The sequence below is a fragment of the Chelonia mydas genome, chromosome 25 (assembly GCF_015237465.2).
Source record: "Chelonia mydas isolate rCheMyd1 chromosome 25, rCheMyd1.pri.v2, whole genome shotgun sequence".
In the NCBI taxonomy this organism is placed as follows: domain Eukaryota; kingdom Metazoa; phylum Chordata; order Testudines; family Cheloniidae; genus Chelonia; species Chelonia mydas.
In genome coordinates this window covers 8,631,219-8,650,148 of record NC_057858.1, presented here as the reverse complement: position 1 = coordinate 8,650,148, position 18,930 = coordinate 8,631,219, and the positions used below count along the sequence as shown (strand labels likewise).

The window sequence follows — 18,930 nt, the reverse complement described above, 5'->3', positions numbered from 1 at the left end:
CTGAAGCCTGCACAGCTCTGCACTACTGTCATGACTCCTGCAAGCACAGAATGCACAATCCTCCAGTATTTGCAAACCCACAAGAACCAAATCAGTGGGGAAACAGAATGATTTTGTAGAGGCCAGACTGCTGTGGGACACAGCAACACCCAATTCGTGGCTGTTGTCGGTGTACACAGAACAGTTGCAGATGGTGGAGTGCTGATTCTAAAACCAAGAAACAAGCACTGACTGGTAGGATCACATCGTAATGCAGGCTTGCAATGATGAGCAGCGGCTGCAGAATTTTCTTATATACAAGGCCACATTCCTGGATCTGTGCGTCAAGCTTGCCCCAGCCCACCAGCACAGGGAGACCAGAATGAGAGTTACACTGACAGTGGAAAAGTGAGCAACGATCACACTGTGGAAACTTGCAATGCCGGATTGCTACAGGTCAGTGGAAAATTATTTTGGAATTAGAAAATCCACTGTGAGGGCAATTTCCAGGCAAATGTGCAGGGCCATTAATTGTCTTCTGCTATGCAGGACTGTAACTCTAGGCAACATTCAGAACATAAAGGATGAATTTGCAGCAATGGGGTTCCCAAACTGCAGTGAAGTGATAGATGGCACTAGACCACCTTGCCACACAGTACATACACAGAAAGGGCTACTTTTCTATACTTATGCAAGCATTGGTGGATCATCAGGGATACTTCACCACCATCAGTGCTGGCTCGTCAGGGAAGCTGCATGCCGCCCACACCTCTAAGAACATTGAACTGTTCAGAAAGCTACAAGCAGGGACTTTCTGTCCCGACCAGCAGTTTACCATTAGTGATGTTGAAATGGCAGTAGTGATCCTGAGGGCCTAGACTACCCCCTTGCTCATGAAGCCATACATCGGCCACCTTGAAAGCACCAAGGAAAGATTCAGCTACCAGCTCAGCAGGAGCAGAGTGACAATTTAACGTGCTTTTGGTAGACTGTAGGGCCACTGGCATTATTTACTCACAAAAGTGGACCTCAGTGGGGGGGAAAAACAGCCTCCCAATGGTTATAGCTGCCTGTTGTACCCTCCTGCATATCTGTGAGGCAAAGATGGAAAAGTTGCCACAGGGTGAAGGTGCAGAGGCCGTCTTCTGAGTTTGAACAGCCAGGCACAAGGGCTATTAGAAGAGCTCAGTGAGAAAATACATGGTTCAGGGAAGCCTCTGAACAAACCCTAACAGTGAGTCACAGTAATGCACTGTGGTGTACTATGCCCTACCTGGCCCTAGGCCCTGCTGTTTTGGGGCCTGTTTGGAATTGCATGGTACTTGGTGTACATCCATGAATGTAACACTGACAATGCATCTATTAATCATAACCATACAGCAAGTACCACAAAACTGTTTTTGTCACTCATGCTATGAGTTGCGTATCACTGTAAAAATGAATAAATGGGTGCTTTCAGTACATCTAGGCATTCTGTACCATGTGGGAACTAATAAAGATGAATTATTTTCCAAACAATAAAATTTTATTGAGTAACAATACATTTATGGAACACAGCTTAAGAAGGGAAAAAACACACATGTCAAGTTTAGCTACACATACAGCAACTGCAGCTCTCACAAGTCAGCACACAAAGCTGTGGTTGTCCTGAATGTTCCCTGGCACGGAGCGGGAGGGGGAAGAGATGTAGCTCCTGATGCCACATGGAATGTGGAGGGGGGTGTAGGGAGGTGCTATAATGGAGTTCTCAATGGACTGCAAAGAGAGGCAAGCCTGTGATTGTTGAACCTTGTGTTTGCTGCTGGAAAAGCCCCATTATGTCCTGATGCATCTCCCTCTTCTTTTCCCGAAAGGACACCTGGGCCTTTCTCCACACAATCTGCAATATTCACCTCTCCAAACCCTCTGTTTATGGTCTGATGCAGCACTGCTTGCAGGATCTCACTGAACAGGTCATCTCAAGTCCTCTTCTTTCTCTTCCTTATCTGGCTCAGACACTCCGCAGGTGTGGAAGGGCAATCCCTCAAGGCCGCAACAGCATCAGCTACAGGTCAAACGCAGAGGTACCATTGTCAGGAGAGTCACAACAGAAAGCAAGAGTTAGGACACAGAACTCCCTTCCCTCAATCACCTAAAATTTTAAACAAGAAATGCTTTTGACACTTCTGCTTCGGAGTGCTTGCCAGGTGTGAGGGAAATAAGGAGGCTGTTGCACGAACACAGGAGTATAGGGCATTTGCACTGAAAACTGACACCATTTTCCACAGTTAGTGGTGATGTTAGTTGGCATCTCACTGCTGAGAATGACAAAGGCACATAGAGCACAGCTGTTGCTCGCGTACCAGAGCTGCCCAGGCCCATATTCAACTAGCCTGTTTATTGTAATGGTGTCTGCCAAAGTTATCACTGAGTGAGTGGCAAAGTGTCCTATCATGGAGGAAGAAATAAGGCTGACATCCCTATAAACCTTTGGGAGATTTCAGAGTAATTCCATGAAAGTTTAATCGAAATCTCTCAGGATTCAAAGGTCATCCTTGTGTACATAAACTGCTCCACATGGCCATACAGCAAGCCATCCACCCAACTCTACAGGGGAACACGAAGCAGACAATTTTACCATTTGTTTCACCACTACCTCTTCTAACGTGAGTAAATTAATAAAAAGTTGATAGCTGTGTCTTGTTAAGTTGGGGGCACCATCAGTACATTACTCTAATAGGAAATACATTTACACACTTACCCAAGGTTCCTTCTCCTGCATCAGGCACACTCATGCTCAGATACTAGGACTGACTAGACAGCGGTGGACTCTCAAACAGACCCTGGTTCGTGGCGTAGCTGGGCGTCCCCAGTTACATCTCCCCCATCTTCCTCCTCAATGGTCATGGCAAGAGCCTGTGACTCAGGTACCTCAGACACACCCACAGCGGAACTCAGGGTGGCGATGCAGTTATTGCGTTGCTGTAACAGAGCACTTCCATTCGTGGGAGAAATTTAAGACTAGACACACGCACAACTAGGTTGACACAAGGCAGCTTACATAGACCTAACCTTGTAGCGTAGTTAGGCCTTAGCAGCATCAGCTGTGAAGAAACACATCTTCTCTCCAGAGATGAGCCCCAACGCAATGCAAGATATTAAGGCCTTAGAGGAGCTTATCTGTTCCTCCCACCAAAGAAAGCCCCTAACAGCCTCTAACTGTCGACTGTACTCACTTAGAGCATGGCTACACTCGAAACTTCAAAGCGCTGCCGCGGGAGCGCTCCTGCAGCAGCGCTTTGAAGTGCAAGTGTGGTCACGCGCCAGCGCTGGGAGAGAGCTCTCCCAGCGCTCCTGGTAATCCACCTCCTCGAGGGGATTAGCTTAGAGCACTGGGAGCGCGGCTCGCAGCGCTGGGGCACTGTTTACACTGGCGCTCTACGGCGCTGAAACTTGCTGCGCTCAGGGGGGTGTTTTTTCACACCCCTGAGCGAGAAAGTTGCAGTGCTGTAAAGTGCCAGTGTAGCCATAGCCTGAAGAATAGATACAAGACTACTGGTGTTCTTCAGTACAACTGCCCTTTTATTACAGAACACTGAACCTACTAATCACTTAATCTAATCAATGCAGACAACAAACATCACTGCACTTGTCTAAGTCTGGTGAAAGTGCCATTAACAATTAAGAAAATTAACTTTCACAGATCATTACACTACCCAAAGAATCTGAAAACAGTGAATTATATACCTTTAAAGGAGACAGGCATATCTAGTCCAAGAACAATTTGCTCTAGAGTGAAATAAAGAGCACAAGGAGCCCCAATTACTGAAAAACAGATGAGAAGGTGATTGGATATAACAATGCCAAGTCTAAATATCTCAGATAACTGAAAATTTAAGATTTTTCTCTCATACAAGAAGTGTGCGCGCACACAAAAAAAATCAACAAACTACAGAATACGTATTAGTTCTAAGGCTAAAAAAATGTATATTGCACTCAGACCGTCTTCCTCGAGGTATGTCTTGTACTCTTCAGCAATGGAGGTTACCACCATGTACATTCACCTTATTGATCTGTTATTAGTTAACAAATAAATACTAATAACGTAGGCTCAACTTTCAACTTTTGAAAAAAAGCTTAACAGAGCTTTGCACAGACAAAAACCATGAAACTGAACAGATATTTAAAGCATCCAGTTTAATTTTGCCATCTAGGTTGCTGGATGAGTAAGTTTACTCCTTACCTGACAGTTTTGTTTTTCATGAGAATTAGTATGCACCAATCCAAACAGATCTATCAAAGTTTTTATATCTCACTCATCACTGCAATATCTGAACTGGGCTGAAGCCCCTTCAGCATAGTGACTTGAAAAAATTAAGTTGCTTGACTTCACATTTGGAAAGGTATCTCTGAAACTATGAACAACCTGGTAAGCTCTGTAGTGTTGTCTTCCCTAGCCTGCAGACAATCAGTTCTCCTGTGACTGCTCCAGCTGGCAGTTTTTCCAAGCAGCAGCAGAGCAGACTAAACAAGCCTGGTCAGTTTCCCTGCTGCTACTCCAAACCTGTGGGCACCAGTGAAACTGTTAGTCATGTCAGTTTCATGTTATTTCTTCAGAAGGTGCCTTAGTGACAAACCAATTAAGAAAAAGGCACTCTTATTCTACAAGTGTGTCCACATAGGGAGTTACACCAGTACTAATACAGCAATATTATTATGCCTGGATATTTCCCTGTTTTAACAAGGCATCAGTTATAAGAGTGGGAGCAAAAGCATACACTGGCTGTTAGCACTTTTACCATGTGTTGTCTAACCCGGATTTGAGCATGTCTAGACGACAGTCAGTGGTAGTATGGCCTAATGCGAAGGCATTGCACTGGGAGTCCGGAGACCTCCCTCTAATCTCACCTACCACTAACCTTCTGCAGTACCTTGGGCAAGTCACTTCCCCTTTCTGTGCCTCTGTTTTACAATTTAAATAGACAAATACAGGAGGCAAACTTTTTAGAGAAGGGACTGCCTTGCTATGTTTCTACAATGCAGTTCTAATCTTAGTTAAGGCCTCTAGATGCTATTGTAATACAAATAATAAATAGTAATAAGTCATCAAAATGTCAGCAGCTGCAGAAGCTCCACTTATAATAGTACCCCACCATCAATATTATTGGTGAACCTCCACTGCTGCTAATGCAATGGCAGGGAGAATTTCAGAGTGTTCAGTGTATACAAGGTAATCCATACTAAACATAAACCAAGCCTCAGTTATCACACTTAAGAAAACTTTTACTGGCCTAACATTGGTTTTAGTTACACTGATGCAAACTAATAATGTACCTGCACTTGGTTTAGGTTAGCTCAATAACTAAATCAGTTTAAGCATGATTTATATCTATTTAGTTACATAGGTCCAAGTCCCCCGCCCACTTTTTTTTTTTTAAATATAGACAAGCAACTAAAGTTTCCTAAGAATTTCAATTAAAGGTTAGGTTACCAATTAAGTGACCATAACCAGGCTTTAAAGTTAGTTGTCCACTAAGATACACAATTGAAGTTTTCACCTCTTAGTACTATTAAGTGTCTGCCTGGTGCACAAGTTTTGTTTGTTTTTGTTTGTTTGCGTTTTTTTTTGGGGGGGGGGGGGTTACACTTTTTATGAAGGCAAAGTTACAATAAAATGTTAACTTACTACAGCATATGTTACCTATTCAGGATCAGGTTAGTATTCAAAGAATCTGGCTAAAGATTCTGGGAGCCCTCCTCCTGTGAATACACTAAAAAGGGTGACCAAATTTCTAAATACCTATTCTCTTTTTGGCGCTTGTCTTGTGTACGTACTTGGTGTGAAAATGCAAAACAGTTCTTTAGATTTATTTCACTTTATTTAGCTAGGTTTTTTATTTTTTCCTTTTAAGAAAGTCCTAAATTGCATAAAATACAGCAACAGGGAAACCCATGAGGAAGCCTCAGAAATTGTGGATTCTACCATACCTGAAACTGAGCAACGAATGAGATATGAGTAAAATAATGCAATGGTGCATTAATAGCTGCAATTCCCTCAACAACTTCCTTCTGAGTATGGCAAAAACAATACACAGTTTTTTAAAACACTACTTCAACATGAAGTAAAAACACAAAGTTTAAACCACAAACAAAGCAGCTGTTTAAAAGCAAAAAGTACTTTATACATTTTAATCTAACAGTGACAGCAACGTAACCTATAGTAAAATAAAATTACTAAATACTATCTTATCAATATAAGAAGCATGACTGTAGAGTTTATTTCAACTACATTCATACCCAGGTCCCAGAAGAATGAATATCTATTACTCTCCCCTAAAATTACAGGAAATATGTGAAAGCCTAAGGAGGTTTCACAGAAGAGGAACAGAGAATAAATAAAGAGAAGCAGCAGCCTCATAAATAGACCGAATTTAGGACCATGTATATTCCCAACTGCAGGCAACTGCATACTGCAATAGTCCCATTAGCTCACTCCATAGCCAAGACATTTCCTGAGCCGGGGGGCGGTTGGGTTTCAGTTGAGTTATTTCAGCTGAGCCAACTCAACTCGATTGGTGTTAACTGGGGTTTTCAATTGAGTTAACTGGGGTTGAGTTCAATTGAGAAATTGTTGAAACAGGAATCCCACCCAGTTTACCTCAGAATAACCTTGGATAGATCCCACACACATCTTAACTATCTGAGGAAAATTGCAACTAAGGTGAGATCACATAACCTTCTAAGCAAATTGGCCTTCATTTCATGAGTAAATGTTCAAACTCTGCAATCATCCAGTTTAGCCCCGTTATTTTGCAGCAGAATCCTATGCTCCAGTCTGACTCCATTTGTCTCACAACAAGTTGGCTGACTATAACTCAACCATGAGCATCATAACTGGGACAATTTGACCCACACCACCACCATGGCTCCATGTGTTATGCAACATCACTCCACCACTCATCCATTGTGAGGATGCTACAGCCAGAATGTTTGAGAAGATCAGGGCAAACCCAAGTCTACCACTATACACAGACCTCTTCCACCACCCAAGAGTGTGCTTGTCATCAAGGTACCTATTGTGGACCCACTTTCCATGGCCAGATTTCAATATGATGGTGACATGGCATGAAGAATGGTCTGCAGCTGATGTCAAAAATCAGTATCTTATAACTGACCTGACCATGCTTGTAGCCGGCTTTGATTTGCCACACCACTAATGTGCTCTTCTGAAACAATTTCAAACAGGCCAGGATCAACATGCAGCCAGCTGTTACCCCGGGACCAATGAAAGGATCCCACATGTGGCTGTGATCAACAACAGACAATGTCTCACATCACTGCAACTACATTCAGACCAGATTTGGTGGCGGTCTCAGAGCTCTGCACATCACTGATGAGGCTGCTGTAAATTGGCTTGGCAAGCTCCAAATCCAACAAGACAAATGGAGTTAAAGTAGTTCAACTAAGCTAATTCAACTGAAAGAAGCACCTTTCCTCCTAATGTAGAGGACACCCAAGAGTTAGGATTCAGAACTTAAATATATACAAGTTAACTGCCTTTGTGCAAGGCATGGCATTAATTTGCATACACCCACTTATAGAGAATAAAGCAGTTTGCAGGTCTAAGAATTGCCTTCTGGCTGACAGCAATTGCACATGGATAAACACAGAGCAGTGATCACAAGCTCAAAGTAGTCCAAAATCACTGAAAGTCAATTTGCTTCAAAATGCCCAAATTTTTGCCATAAAAAAAAAATCACTGAGGTTTGCAAAATGGTGCAGCAGCCACCACCCTACTGAGTCACATGAGAGCCGATTCCAGGTTTATACCCCATCTCTGCCTTCCTATTGGCTGCTTCCCTGCCCAATGGGATACAAGCCACAGCCAGTTAGAAGCTCTGCTTTGCTGTGGCTAAAGGGGCTCTGTTCCCTACAGCACACATACCACATGGCTTTTGCTGATTGGAAGAGGTGTATTTGGTCCAGCTGTGAATGTGCCCCAGTGGCTGTTCATTTAAAAAGCCACCAGATGGCCTCAGAACAGTAACTGGGGAACAGCAGGGCTCTAAGTAAAATTGCCCAAATAACTGTCACAAGACAGTAATTTGTAGCCCCAAATGTCAGCTGTTGCTGATTCAATATCTTTTGTTCCCAAAGGGCCTTTGAAAATTAGCCCAAATGGGCAAAATAATCACTAATGTTAGCAACACTGACACAGAGTAAAGGAAGGTGTCATAAAACCTAAACTAACGCTACTGTGCATTGCTATCCTGGGTGATATACTTTAACACTGGTCCTAGCTTCTTCCTAATGCAAGCAGTTCTGAAACCTATCCTGGCTAAGTGCATTATCTGAGTAACAGCCGTGTTAGTCTGTATTCGCAAAAAGAAAAGGAGTACTTGTGGCACCTTAGAGACTAACCAATTTATTTGAGCATAAGCTTTCGTGAGCTACAGCTCACTTCATCGGATGCATCCGATGAAGTGAGCTGTAGCTCACGAAAGCTTATGCTCAAATAAATTGGTTAGTCTCTAAGGTGCCACAAGTACTCCTTTTCTTTTAGCCAGGATACAAACACCACAACATGAAGGAATGTCTACATGAGGAACACTACAGCGTTCCCTGTCCAGACACGGTTATGTAGACACTACAGCGACAGAAAGGGTTCTTTCATCATTGTAGTAAATACACCTCTCTGAGATGCAGTTATCCTAGATGCTTGGAAGAACTTTTATGTTGACCTAGCAGTGTCCACACCGAGGTTTAGGTCATCTTAATTACACCACACAGAGAGTAAATATTTTCACAGCCCCAAGCAACAGTTAAGCTGACCTAACTTTGTAGTGTCAACCAGCCCTCAGGATTTTCTACTTCAAATGCCAAGGCTGTGGCGAGGGGCAGCTTCTTCCCCTTGGCATGGTAACCTGAAAAGTCTAGTACATCTTACTTATACTCCTACCTAGGGCAATAATTTTAAGATCTTTCCACAACAATTGATTCAGAATCTAGAGTGCTGCAAACATGAGAAGTTATGAAGCTATCTACAGTCTATTTTTACTGTTTGCCTATCAGAGCACCTGAAATAATTTTACACCATTATAACCTAATTACTCCACCACTCAGTGCAACTCCTACAGCAGATCACTAGCTTCATAAAGATTAACCCCCAATAGCCCACCTTCAGCAACCCTACCATGATTACCAAAATTCAAATTGAGCAAATTGCTGAAAATGTTATTGCAGGATTGTAGTCTATGGAGTTGTAATTTCAGATATTTACTGTTCATCTGCATGAGATTTTAATAAATGCTTTTACTGTCCTATGAATTCAAGTTCTTATTAGCACTCTCATATACAAGATGCTCATAGGCCCTGCCTACAGTGGGTGTGACACACTGACCTAGATTCCAAGCTTTAAGGCAGCTGCACTGCCAGAAAATTATCAGCTCAGGAAAAGACTGAGCACAAGTACAAGACAGCAGAGAGAAAGACAGGACCTAGAAGCAGAGTGTATTCTACTTGCCTCTAGAAATATACCTCAGTAAAATGCTATTCTGGAAGAAACCTTTAAAGCATCAAAAAGCATTTGAATTTGTATGAATTAAGATAGTTTTTACACATATTAGCTTTGCAGCCAGGAAAAATGTAAAAACAGTTTTCAAATGTACATTATACAAATCTGTTTCCTGAATTTCAATTTCAAATACATGTTTAAAAAGTTATGGTTGTAGGAAGAGTTGCAAATCAAACCCAAAGTTAAAACAAAATCTGGAACAAAGAAAGCTAGCTTCACAGAAAACAATATTGAAAAAGGTGCCTTGGATACAGAAGGAAAAAAACAAAAGCAAAGACACTAATATATGCAGCATAAATGTCACACAGGAGACAGCAAGATAGCATCCCTGTTCCCTTAATCTCTTATGAAGATAAAGTTCTCCAATTCAGCTTTAATAAGCAGCTCTGTTCTCTCGAGTCTACAGCTTCAAACCCTAATATATGCATTACTGACACAAGAAAATGCTGGTTGTTAGGCCAACAATGAACTATTGCCATATTTGTTTGATATTACAAAATTTCTTAAAATATCATAGGAAGGCATAAGACCTCTGAGTCCTACTGAGCTCTCTCTAGTGCCCTACATTATCTTGCAGATTCTGAGCAGCATTAGTTCTCAAACATTTCAAGGCAGGCTCTTGATGAACTCTGAACTGCAAACAAGATTACCTTTTCACCAAACTGCAGCTTCAAATACAGTGACTCTGAAATCAAGTTTAAAAATAAAATCTGTGAACCTGCTCTGTCTCTTTGGGGATAGGGAAAATGAGTCTACTAGCCACCCAAAGTAATTGGTGTGAAAGTCCCGAGGAAATGTTGCAAACCATCACCATGGTTAAAGCACAGAAAGACCAAAGGTCTTATACCAAAACAGCACAATAAAGCATAGGTGTGTTTTCTAGTGCCTTCAGCCATCTAACAAGTACATAATTATGGAGTTGCACAACTTATATGATGAAATATGATTATTAAACCATGCAAGTATAAATTCAAATACTTATCCTACCATCATATACTATTTGTTAACTAATCTTACGGCCATATTCATAAGTTGAGCAAACAGGTAATATTTGGCCCAAGAAGAAGAAAAAACTTTATAGCGAGTAGCGAACAGAATTAGTTCAGTAGAGCAAATCCAAGATGGGAAAATGCCATCACTCTCAACAATGGTTTACTATAGACCAGGGGTTCTTAACCAGGGATATGCGTGCCCTCCAGAGGTCTTCCAGCGGGTACATCAACTCATCTAGATATTTGCCTGGTTTTACAATAGGCTACATAAAAAACACTAGTGAAGTCAGTACAAACTAAAACTTTGTACAATGACTCGTTTATACTGTGTGTTTATACTGCTCTATATACTATACACTGAAATGTAAGTACAATATTTATATTCCAATTTATTTATTTTATAATTATATGGTAAAAATGAGAAAGTGAGCAAATTTTCAGTAACAGTGTGCTGTGACACTTTCATATCTTTATGTCTGATTTTGTATATAAGTAGTGTTTAAGTGAGGTGAAACTTGGGCTACGCAAGACAAACCAGACTCTTGAAAGGGGTACAGTAGTCTGGAAAGGCTGAGACAGTATATCCAGGTACATTGCTATTGAGGGATAGTGTGTTACCTTCTTTATAGCATCCTCACTGTAGTTAGCTACTACAGCTATTCCCTTCGCTCTGAAATCCTGTGAAGTCAGTCCAAGAGTGGTGTAAACTTTTGTTTCATCCAACAAATTTTTTTAAAAAATACCCTAGATTTATAGAGTTTAAGGCCAGAAGGGCTCATTAGATCAGCTAGTCTGGCCTCCTGTATATGTTACCAGTGACAGAAAATATTTGCCAAGAAAACTCGTGAGCGAGGATTTTGTACTTAGCCCATGATAAAGATAAATCATTACTTTACCATCTGAGATTTAGATTTTACATGCAATAATTTTTAAATCAAGATTTAGTACATAATGCAGCACATGGATTATAAACCTATTATTCAAACACACCATCCTGCTTTGCCACACCAACCATAATGGCTTCTAACAGTATTCAATGAGTCTCTCACTTAGACTGCCAAATTCGATTGGGAACATGGGTGACAACTAATGGACATTATATTCCATGTAATGCTGCCCATAGATGCAAGCAGGTAACCAATGGAGATACAGTAGTCAACCACCACAATGCACTTTCTATATTTCAACCCAAAACATTGAAAAGTCAGGGGAGCAAAGGGTGGAAAACTTATTCATTGCTCCCAGATTCTTCTATGTTCCTGACGTTTCAATCTAATTTAAAAAAATTAGTTTCTAGCCCTTATGGTTGCAAAGACACTTCACAGTGTGTTAACTGATGCATGGTTGTCTCAGCCTGCAGGAAGACAGACTGAAACAACATCACCAAGTGTGAACTTCCCTATTCATCTTAATGAGGCGTAAACTTTGTAGCCTAATTATGGCCACTTAAATACCAGGACATTGTTTACCATATCACAGTTTTCAGAGTAACAGCCGTGTTAGTCTGTATTCGCAAAAAGAAAAGGAGTACTTGCGGCACCTTAGAGACTAACAAATTTATTTGAGCATAAGCTTTCGTGAGCTACAGCTCACTTCACTGGATCACAGTTGATTATCCTACCAGAAAACTTAACTATATAATTTCTAATAAATTGCCCCCCCCCCCCGCAAAAGAAAAATCACACAGCCAATATGTTTACCCACTATGGCTGGATATACAAGTTTCTCCCAATCATTAAAATTCCTCTGAAAGGTTATTCCACAAGAACAGTCCAAGTTTTGAATATGCAGGATACCTGACTTTCTTTGATCACTCAAGGTGCCTGCTACAATCTGTTAATCAGTAAGTAACCCACACTTCTACCCTATCTGTTAAGGCAGTGGTTCTCAACCAGGGGCATGCATAAGCCTGGGGGGGTACACAGAGGTCTTCCAGGGGGTACATCAACTCATCTACATATTTGCCTAGTTTTACAACAGGCTACATAAAAAGCACTAGCAAAATCAGTACAAACTAAACTTTCATACAGACAATGACTTGTTTATACTGCTCTATATACGATATACTGAAAGGTAAGTAAAATATTTATATTTCACTTGATTTATTTTATAATTATATGGTAAAAATGAGAAAAGCTATTTTTCAGTAATAGTGTGATACTTTTGCATTTCTGTCTGATTTTGTAAGCAAATCATTTTTAAGGGATGTGGAACTTGGGGGTATGCAAGACAACTCAAACTCCTGAAAGGGATACAGTAGTCTGGAAAGTTTGAGAACTACTGTGGTAAAGGATGAGACCCTGGTGTGGGCTTCAGGCTATAATATGTTTCCATTACATGTGATCCAACAGCAGTTCAGTTCAAGACAAAAAACAGAGAATCATATAGCTGGAAGAGACCGCACCAGGCCACGTAGTCCAGCATCCCCCATGCAGATGTAGGACCAGGTATACTTACAGGTTAGACAAACACCTGTCAGGGATGGTTTACGACCTAAACCATCCCTGACAGGTGTTTTGTCTAACCAGTTCTTAAAAACCTCCAATAACAGGGATTCCACAACCTCTCTTAGAAGTCTATTCCAGTACTCGACTATCCTTAAAAGTATGAACATTTTTTCCTAATATCTTGCCTAAATTTCTCTTGCTGCAAATTACTTCTTGTCCTACCTTCAGTGGACATGAAGAACAGTCAATCACCATCGTCTTTATAATAGCCTTTAACCTATCTGAAGAGTTATCAGATCCCCCCATAGTCTTCTTTTCTCAAGTCAAAAAAAGGTAACTGTGTTAGGAGCTGTTAGGAAAGGGCTAGATAAAAGAACAGAAAATATCATAATGCTACTATATAAATCCACGATATACTCACACCTTGAATACCGCATACAGTTCTGGCTGCCCCATCTGAAATAAGATATTTTAGAACTGGGAAAAGTACAGAGAAGAGCAGCAAATCTGATTAGGGGTATGGAACAGCTTCCACATGGAGAGATTACAAAGACTGGGACAGTTCAGATTGGCAAAGAGATGACTAAGAAGGGATGTGACAGAGGTCTATAAAACCATGACTGGTGTGGAGAAAGTAAATAAGGAAGTGTTATTTACCCTTTCACACAACACAAGAACCAGGGGTCACCTGATGAAATTAATGGGAAGCAGGGCTTGAAACAAACATAAGGCAGTACTTCTTCACACAACACAGTTAACCTCTGGAACTCCTTGCCAGGGGATGTTGTGAAGGCCAAATGTTATAACTGGGTTAAAAAAAGAATTAGATAAGTTCGTGGAGGATAGGCCCATCAACGGCTATTAGCCAAGATGGTCAGGGATACAACTCAGCACTCTGGGTGTCCCTAAGCCTCTGACTGCCAGAAACTGGGACTGAATGACAGGGGATGGAATGGATGGAAGACTTAACATGGTCTGTTTGTTTTTTTTAATCTTTCCTCATATGTCAGGTTTTCTAAACATTTTATCATTTTTGTTGCTCTTCTCTGGACTTTCTCCAATTTGGATACATCTTTCGTAAAGCGTGGTGCCCCAAACCAGACACAATATCCAGCTAAGCCCTCATCAGTGCCGAGTACAGTGGGACAACTACCTCCTGCATCTTCCATAGGACATTCTCATTAATACGCACAGCAGTAGGGCACAAATATTTAAAACAGCTAACTGGGAACATAAAGCTACAAAGAGTAGAAGGGAATCTCAGAGGTTGAAGTAGAACCTCCAACCTTTAACACCAAAAAAACAGGCTGGATTTCAAATTGTCAGAGCTTCTTTACTGAGGTTTTGATCCTCATTTTGGGAAACGGGTTGCTAACTGAATTTTAGGAGGTCTGAATTTTACACCAAGGTAATATCCATATGTATAACATATTTGTTCATTACAAGAGATATAAAATGTCACAGAAAAAAAAATTCTAAAACCAAGTTTTTGCCCAATTTTAAACACTTTAAATTGATTATAGATATGCTTTTAGTATTACTTTTCACAGTGTATATTGTCCCTCCATCTCTATGCAACACTTTCATCTTGAAGAATGCAAGTTCTCCAGTTCAGGGGCTACCAAACTTTTTGACAGGCTAGATCACAGTTTAATTAACAGACTGTCCACAAGACACTCATTCACACTCATTCACACTCATTCACAGAGATTACCAATAGGAGGGGAGTGGGCAATCACACACTACCACTGAGACAAAAGTATTTCATATATTTCTAGCTATTTTTAAAACACAATTTCTCAGCTAGAAACAAGAAGAGGACAGACAGCATTATATGACCAGCCAACTAGTCCTCTGCAGACCACTCCCAGCTCAGGATCACAGTTTGGAAACTACCCAGCTAATCATTTTCACTTTCTCATTCAGCAGCACAGAACTGCAATGTTTGTGCTGCAAACATTTCAGGGCAAAAATGTCTAAATATAAACAAGGACATTTCCATTAACACTGGGATTATATTTTAGAGCCTAAAAGCCTAAATTCAGGTCCTAGACGGTGCCAATTCCAGTACCACAATAGTACTACCCACGTTTCCACTAAATACAAGCTTTTTGTGAACTAGTGAGATATTAAAAGTACACCACTGACCTATCTGCAGCTACCAAAACAACCCTCCCCCCCCCCCACCCCCGGCAAAGACACAAACACGAACATCTCCTTTCACAGAGGAAAATCCTGCTGTAAATCGCTTACCAGCTCATTTACTATTCGCCGCATAAATAAATCCTCCATCATGTAACAACTGTTCACAAGCCCACTGACACCCCCCCTCCCTCTCTCCCTCCAAGACCCAGTGCTTGCACAGGCCCCTCGAGAGACATCTGGGGCCTTGGCACATCATGTTCACCCACCACCCACCCAGTTTGCTTTATTTTCACAAGCACATTAACAGATATTTTCAAGGGGGGGCTCGCAATTGTGCCCCCTCCAACACACAACCCCATGCTTGCCAATCCCGCCTCCACCAACAGCCCCCCCATACTCTCCCAGCCTTACCACCCCCACACACAACCCCATACTTACCAATCCCTCCTCCTCCTCCTCCAACAGCCCCCCACTGCTCTCCCAGCCTCCCCCCCCACACACACAACCCCATGCTTGCCAATCCCGCCTCCTCCAACAGCCCCCCCATGCTCTCCCAGCCTTACCCTCCACACACACAACCCCATGCTTACCAATCCCTCCTCCTCCAACAGCCCCCCCACTGCTCTCCCAGCCTTACCCCCCCACACACAACCCCATGTTTACCAATCCCTCCTCCTCCAACAGCCCCCCCACTGCTCTCCCAGCCTAACCCCCCCACACACAACCCCATGCTTACCAATCCCTCCTCCTCCAACAGCCCCCCCACTGCTCTCCCAGCCTTACCCCCCCACACACAACCCCATGCTTACCAATCCCCCCTCCTCCAACAGCCCCCCCCCCACTGCTCTCCTAGCCTCCCCCACACACAACCCCATGCTTGCCATCCCTCCTCCACCAACAGCCCCCCCATGCTCTCCCAGCCTTAACCCCCCCCCCCCCACACACACCCCCGGGGCAGATCTGGGGACTATCAGCTCCGCTCTCCCGGGGGCTGGACGCTTCTCCCCGGGAAGCCTAGGGCAGCGACCCCCCCGGCCCAGGAGAAGGGCGGCCGGGGGGGTGGGGGCGCTCCGAGCAGCCTGCGCAGTTAACGGTACTAAAATAACAGCAGCGGCGAGGCACCCCCGAGACAAAGCGGGGAGGGGACGGGGGCCGAGGGAGGAGACGCGTCCCCCACGAACGGGCCCTCCCGCCCCGCCAGCCCGGGGCGGGTAGCGCCTGAGGGGGGCGCCCAGCCCCGCAGGGAGCAGGCTGGAGGGCCCCGGGCCCGAGCAGGGGGCGGGGGGGAGGGACGGGTCCCGGGCCGGGAGAAGCCCCAGCGCTGGGGGGGGGTGGAGGGAAAGGGGTGTCCGCGACCGAGCGAGGCCGGGCCGAGTCGCCCCGGCAGAGCGGCTGCTCCGAGGCAGCGGACGCCGGGGACGGGCCGGGTCCCGTGAGGGGGGAGGCGGGACGGGGCGGGGTGAGAGCGTCGGCCCCGGCCGGGGGAGCCCGAGCCCCAGGCCGCCGAGGCCCGGCCCGGCCGCTGAGGCGAATCCCCGTCCGCCCAGGCGGGGCCCTACCTGAGCCTGCGGCCGGTCTCCCGTCCCCGCACCGCCTCCTCGGCGGCCGCCCCGCAGCTCCCAGCCAGCACAGCGCGGCCCGGGGGCGGGGGAGGGGGAGTCAAGCGGAAAGGGGGCCGAGGGTGGATACTGGCAATATCCCACCGCCAGCACCTACCTGCCGCCCGCCCCCTTCCCTCCCTCATTGGCCCAGGCCGCCCCCTACCTCCGCGCCCACTGGCGGCCCGGCTCGTGACGGGCAGCGGCGTCCCCCACTCCCCGGCCTCTCTGCCGAACAACAAGCCCACAGTGGAAGAGGCAGCGCGGGTACGGCCCGCCCACCCCTCGAGCCGAGCCGGGCAGGCCCATTGCCGGCGCTCACGCCACTCAGCGTCCTTCTGCCAACCCGGTTAGAGGAACCAGAAAGCCCCGCCCCTGCGACGTCGCCATTGGGTGGGAGAAGGCGAAGCGTGCTGGGAGGGGCCGGCGGAGGTGCCAGTCACTCCGCCCCCGACCCTGCTGTCAGGCGCCGTTGCGGGGAAGTGAGTACGTGAGGAGCCGCACAGCTGCAAGCCGGGGGGTTTGCAGGGCTCTGCGCACCAATAGGGCAGGGGCCCAAGGGCTGTTCTCCGGGGGGAGGAGGGGCGGATACAGGGCTACACCTTCCTCCCCCAGCCCGTCGTGCGAGCGGTGGACGGGCAGGGCCGGCCCCGCAAGACCTTCCCCGCGGGCCGAGGGTAAGGCAGAGCGCCCGCCTGCACCCCGGGCCCCCGGCGCCGTGCCCCTGCCGAGCCGCCTCCCCCAGCCCTGCCTGCCCTGGAAGCGCTGTGGGGACCTGCGCTTCCCCTCCGCCGCCCCGGCAAGTTTCCACAAGCGTGACACATACTTCCCCCGCGCGAGGGTGCTTTTCCTCGACCTTGGCCCAGCAGGGAAAGGAAGTCCTTTTTAAAATTAAGATAGAAAAGCCGCGCTGTGCAGCTTTTTAAGAGATCTGTCCCGTTCCCCTCTAGTTGTGTTTCAGGGGCGCATACTCAGTAGCACCTAAGTATTCTTTCTGGCGAGGGTTGAAGAACTCACTCCCGGCCCCTGTCCTCCCTGCCACAGTACCCTTTGCATCCCAGCTTAGTCTGGTCTACAATACGAACAGTTTTGACTACATCTAAATTGCAGCAACACCTGGAGTACGACTAGCAGGATATACTTCCCTCCCCCGTGAATTTAACTTTAAACATTTATAATGACAGGTTTCAGAGTAGCAGCCGTGTTAGTCTGTATTCGCAAAAAGAAAAAGAGGACTTGTGGCACCTTAGAGACTAACCAATTTATTTATAATGCAATTCAAAAAAGTTTGTGAAAACCTCGATTTATTTTCCGTCATGCAACACTGATACAAATGCCCACAGCAGTCTCCTCTTGCCCACAACCGATAAACCAGGTAACTGTCTAGATAAACGCATACTTACAGCAGGCAGTTAACACTTCCCTCAGCTGGACAGCACTTACAGTAGCACCAATAATTGGTCTGGTCTCAGGCTGCTCAAAAGCCAGCACCTTTCCACCTGGTAATAGCATTTCCCCCTTGGCCTTGCAGATATTATGCAATACATAGCATGCAGCAACAGGAATTTTTTTTTTTTTTTTTGCTGAGACCAAGCATAGTCATGAGACATATGCACCTGCTCTTCAATTTTCCAAACACACTCCACACCCACCTTGCACCTGCTCCGGCAATACTTAAAATCTTTCTTCTGTCCAGATACCCAGTCAATAACTTCATAAGCCAGGAAGGCGATGGGAAGTTGAGTTCCAGAGAATCACAACTGGCATTGCAACCTCATTATAGCATCAATAGGCTGGCCTGGGGAAAATGTCCCTACTTTCAGCTTGTCAAATGAAGGCCTATATTCCTACAAAAAAAGAGCAGCCTTCTCTAACCAGCCAACTTTCATGTCAGTAAGTTACCCAGGGGGAGACAGTGATTGCATATGCATGGAGAAGTCAGTCTTCAGTTTATGTATTGAGAAGCAATGGGGTGTGTGAAAAGTTGGGGGAGAAGACAGACACCTGGGAGAAAATAGGGATATGTATCCCATATATCACCTTACCAGCTCTTTTCATTGAATCAATTTATTTCCTGCATGTAGCACAACATAACAATATTATGCAGCAGGATATACTTAGTCACCTTGCACAAGTGACCCCCCACATTGCAGATTTTCCAACACCAAACTGATTGTCCATAGCCCAACAGCAATTGCCACCCACTTCTCTACTGG

At 44.8% G+C, this 18,930-nt stretch overlaps 1 protein-coding gene across 8 annotated transcripts in view; it reads right to left on the bottom strand.

Annotated features, from left to right (window-relative positions):
- KDM4B (lysine demethylase 4B) overlaps positions 1-17,042 on the bottom strand; it is a 215,546-nt gene extending 198,504 nt beyond the window's left edge. The window contains exons 1-3 of one of the 8 annotated variants that reach the window (XM_043535976.1): positions 16,676-16,863; positions 2,720-2,940; positions 1,872-2,023 (exon numbers count right to left, since the gene is read on the bottom strand). The gene's annotated coding sequence lies outside the window, so the exon portion shown is untranslated. Of the gene's footprint in view, positions 1-1,871; positions 2,024-2,719; positions 2,954-16,675 lie in introns of all 8 variants that reach the window. The other 7 variants (XM_043535979.1, XM_027834198.3, XM_027834197.3 and 4 more) reach the window with 7 other exon arrangements.
- Positions 17,043-18,930: the final 1,888 nt, after the last annotated feature.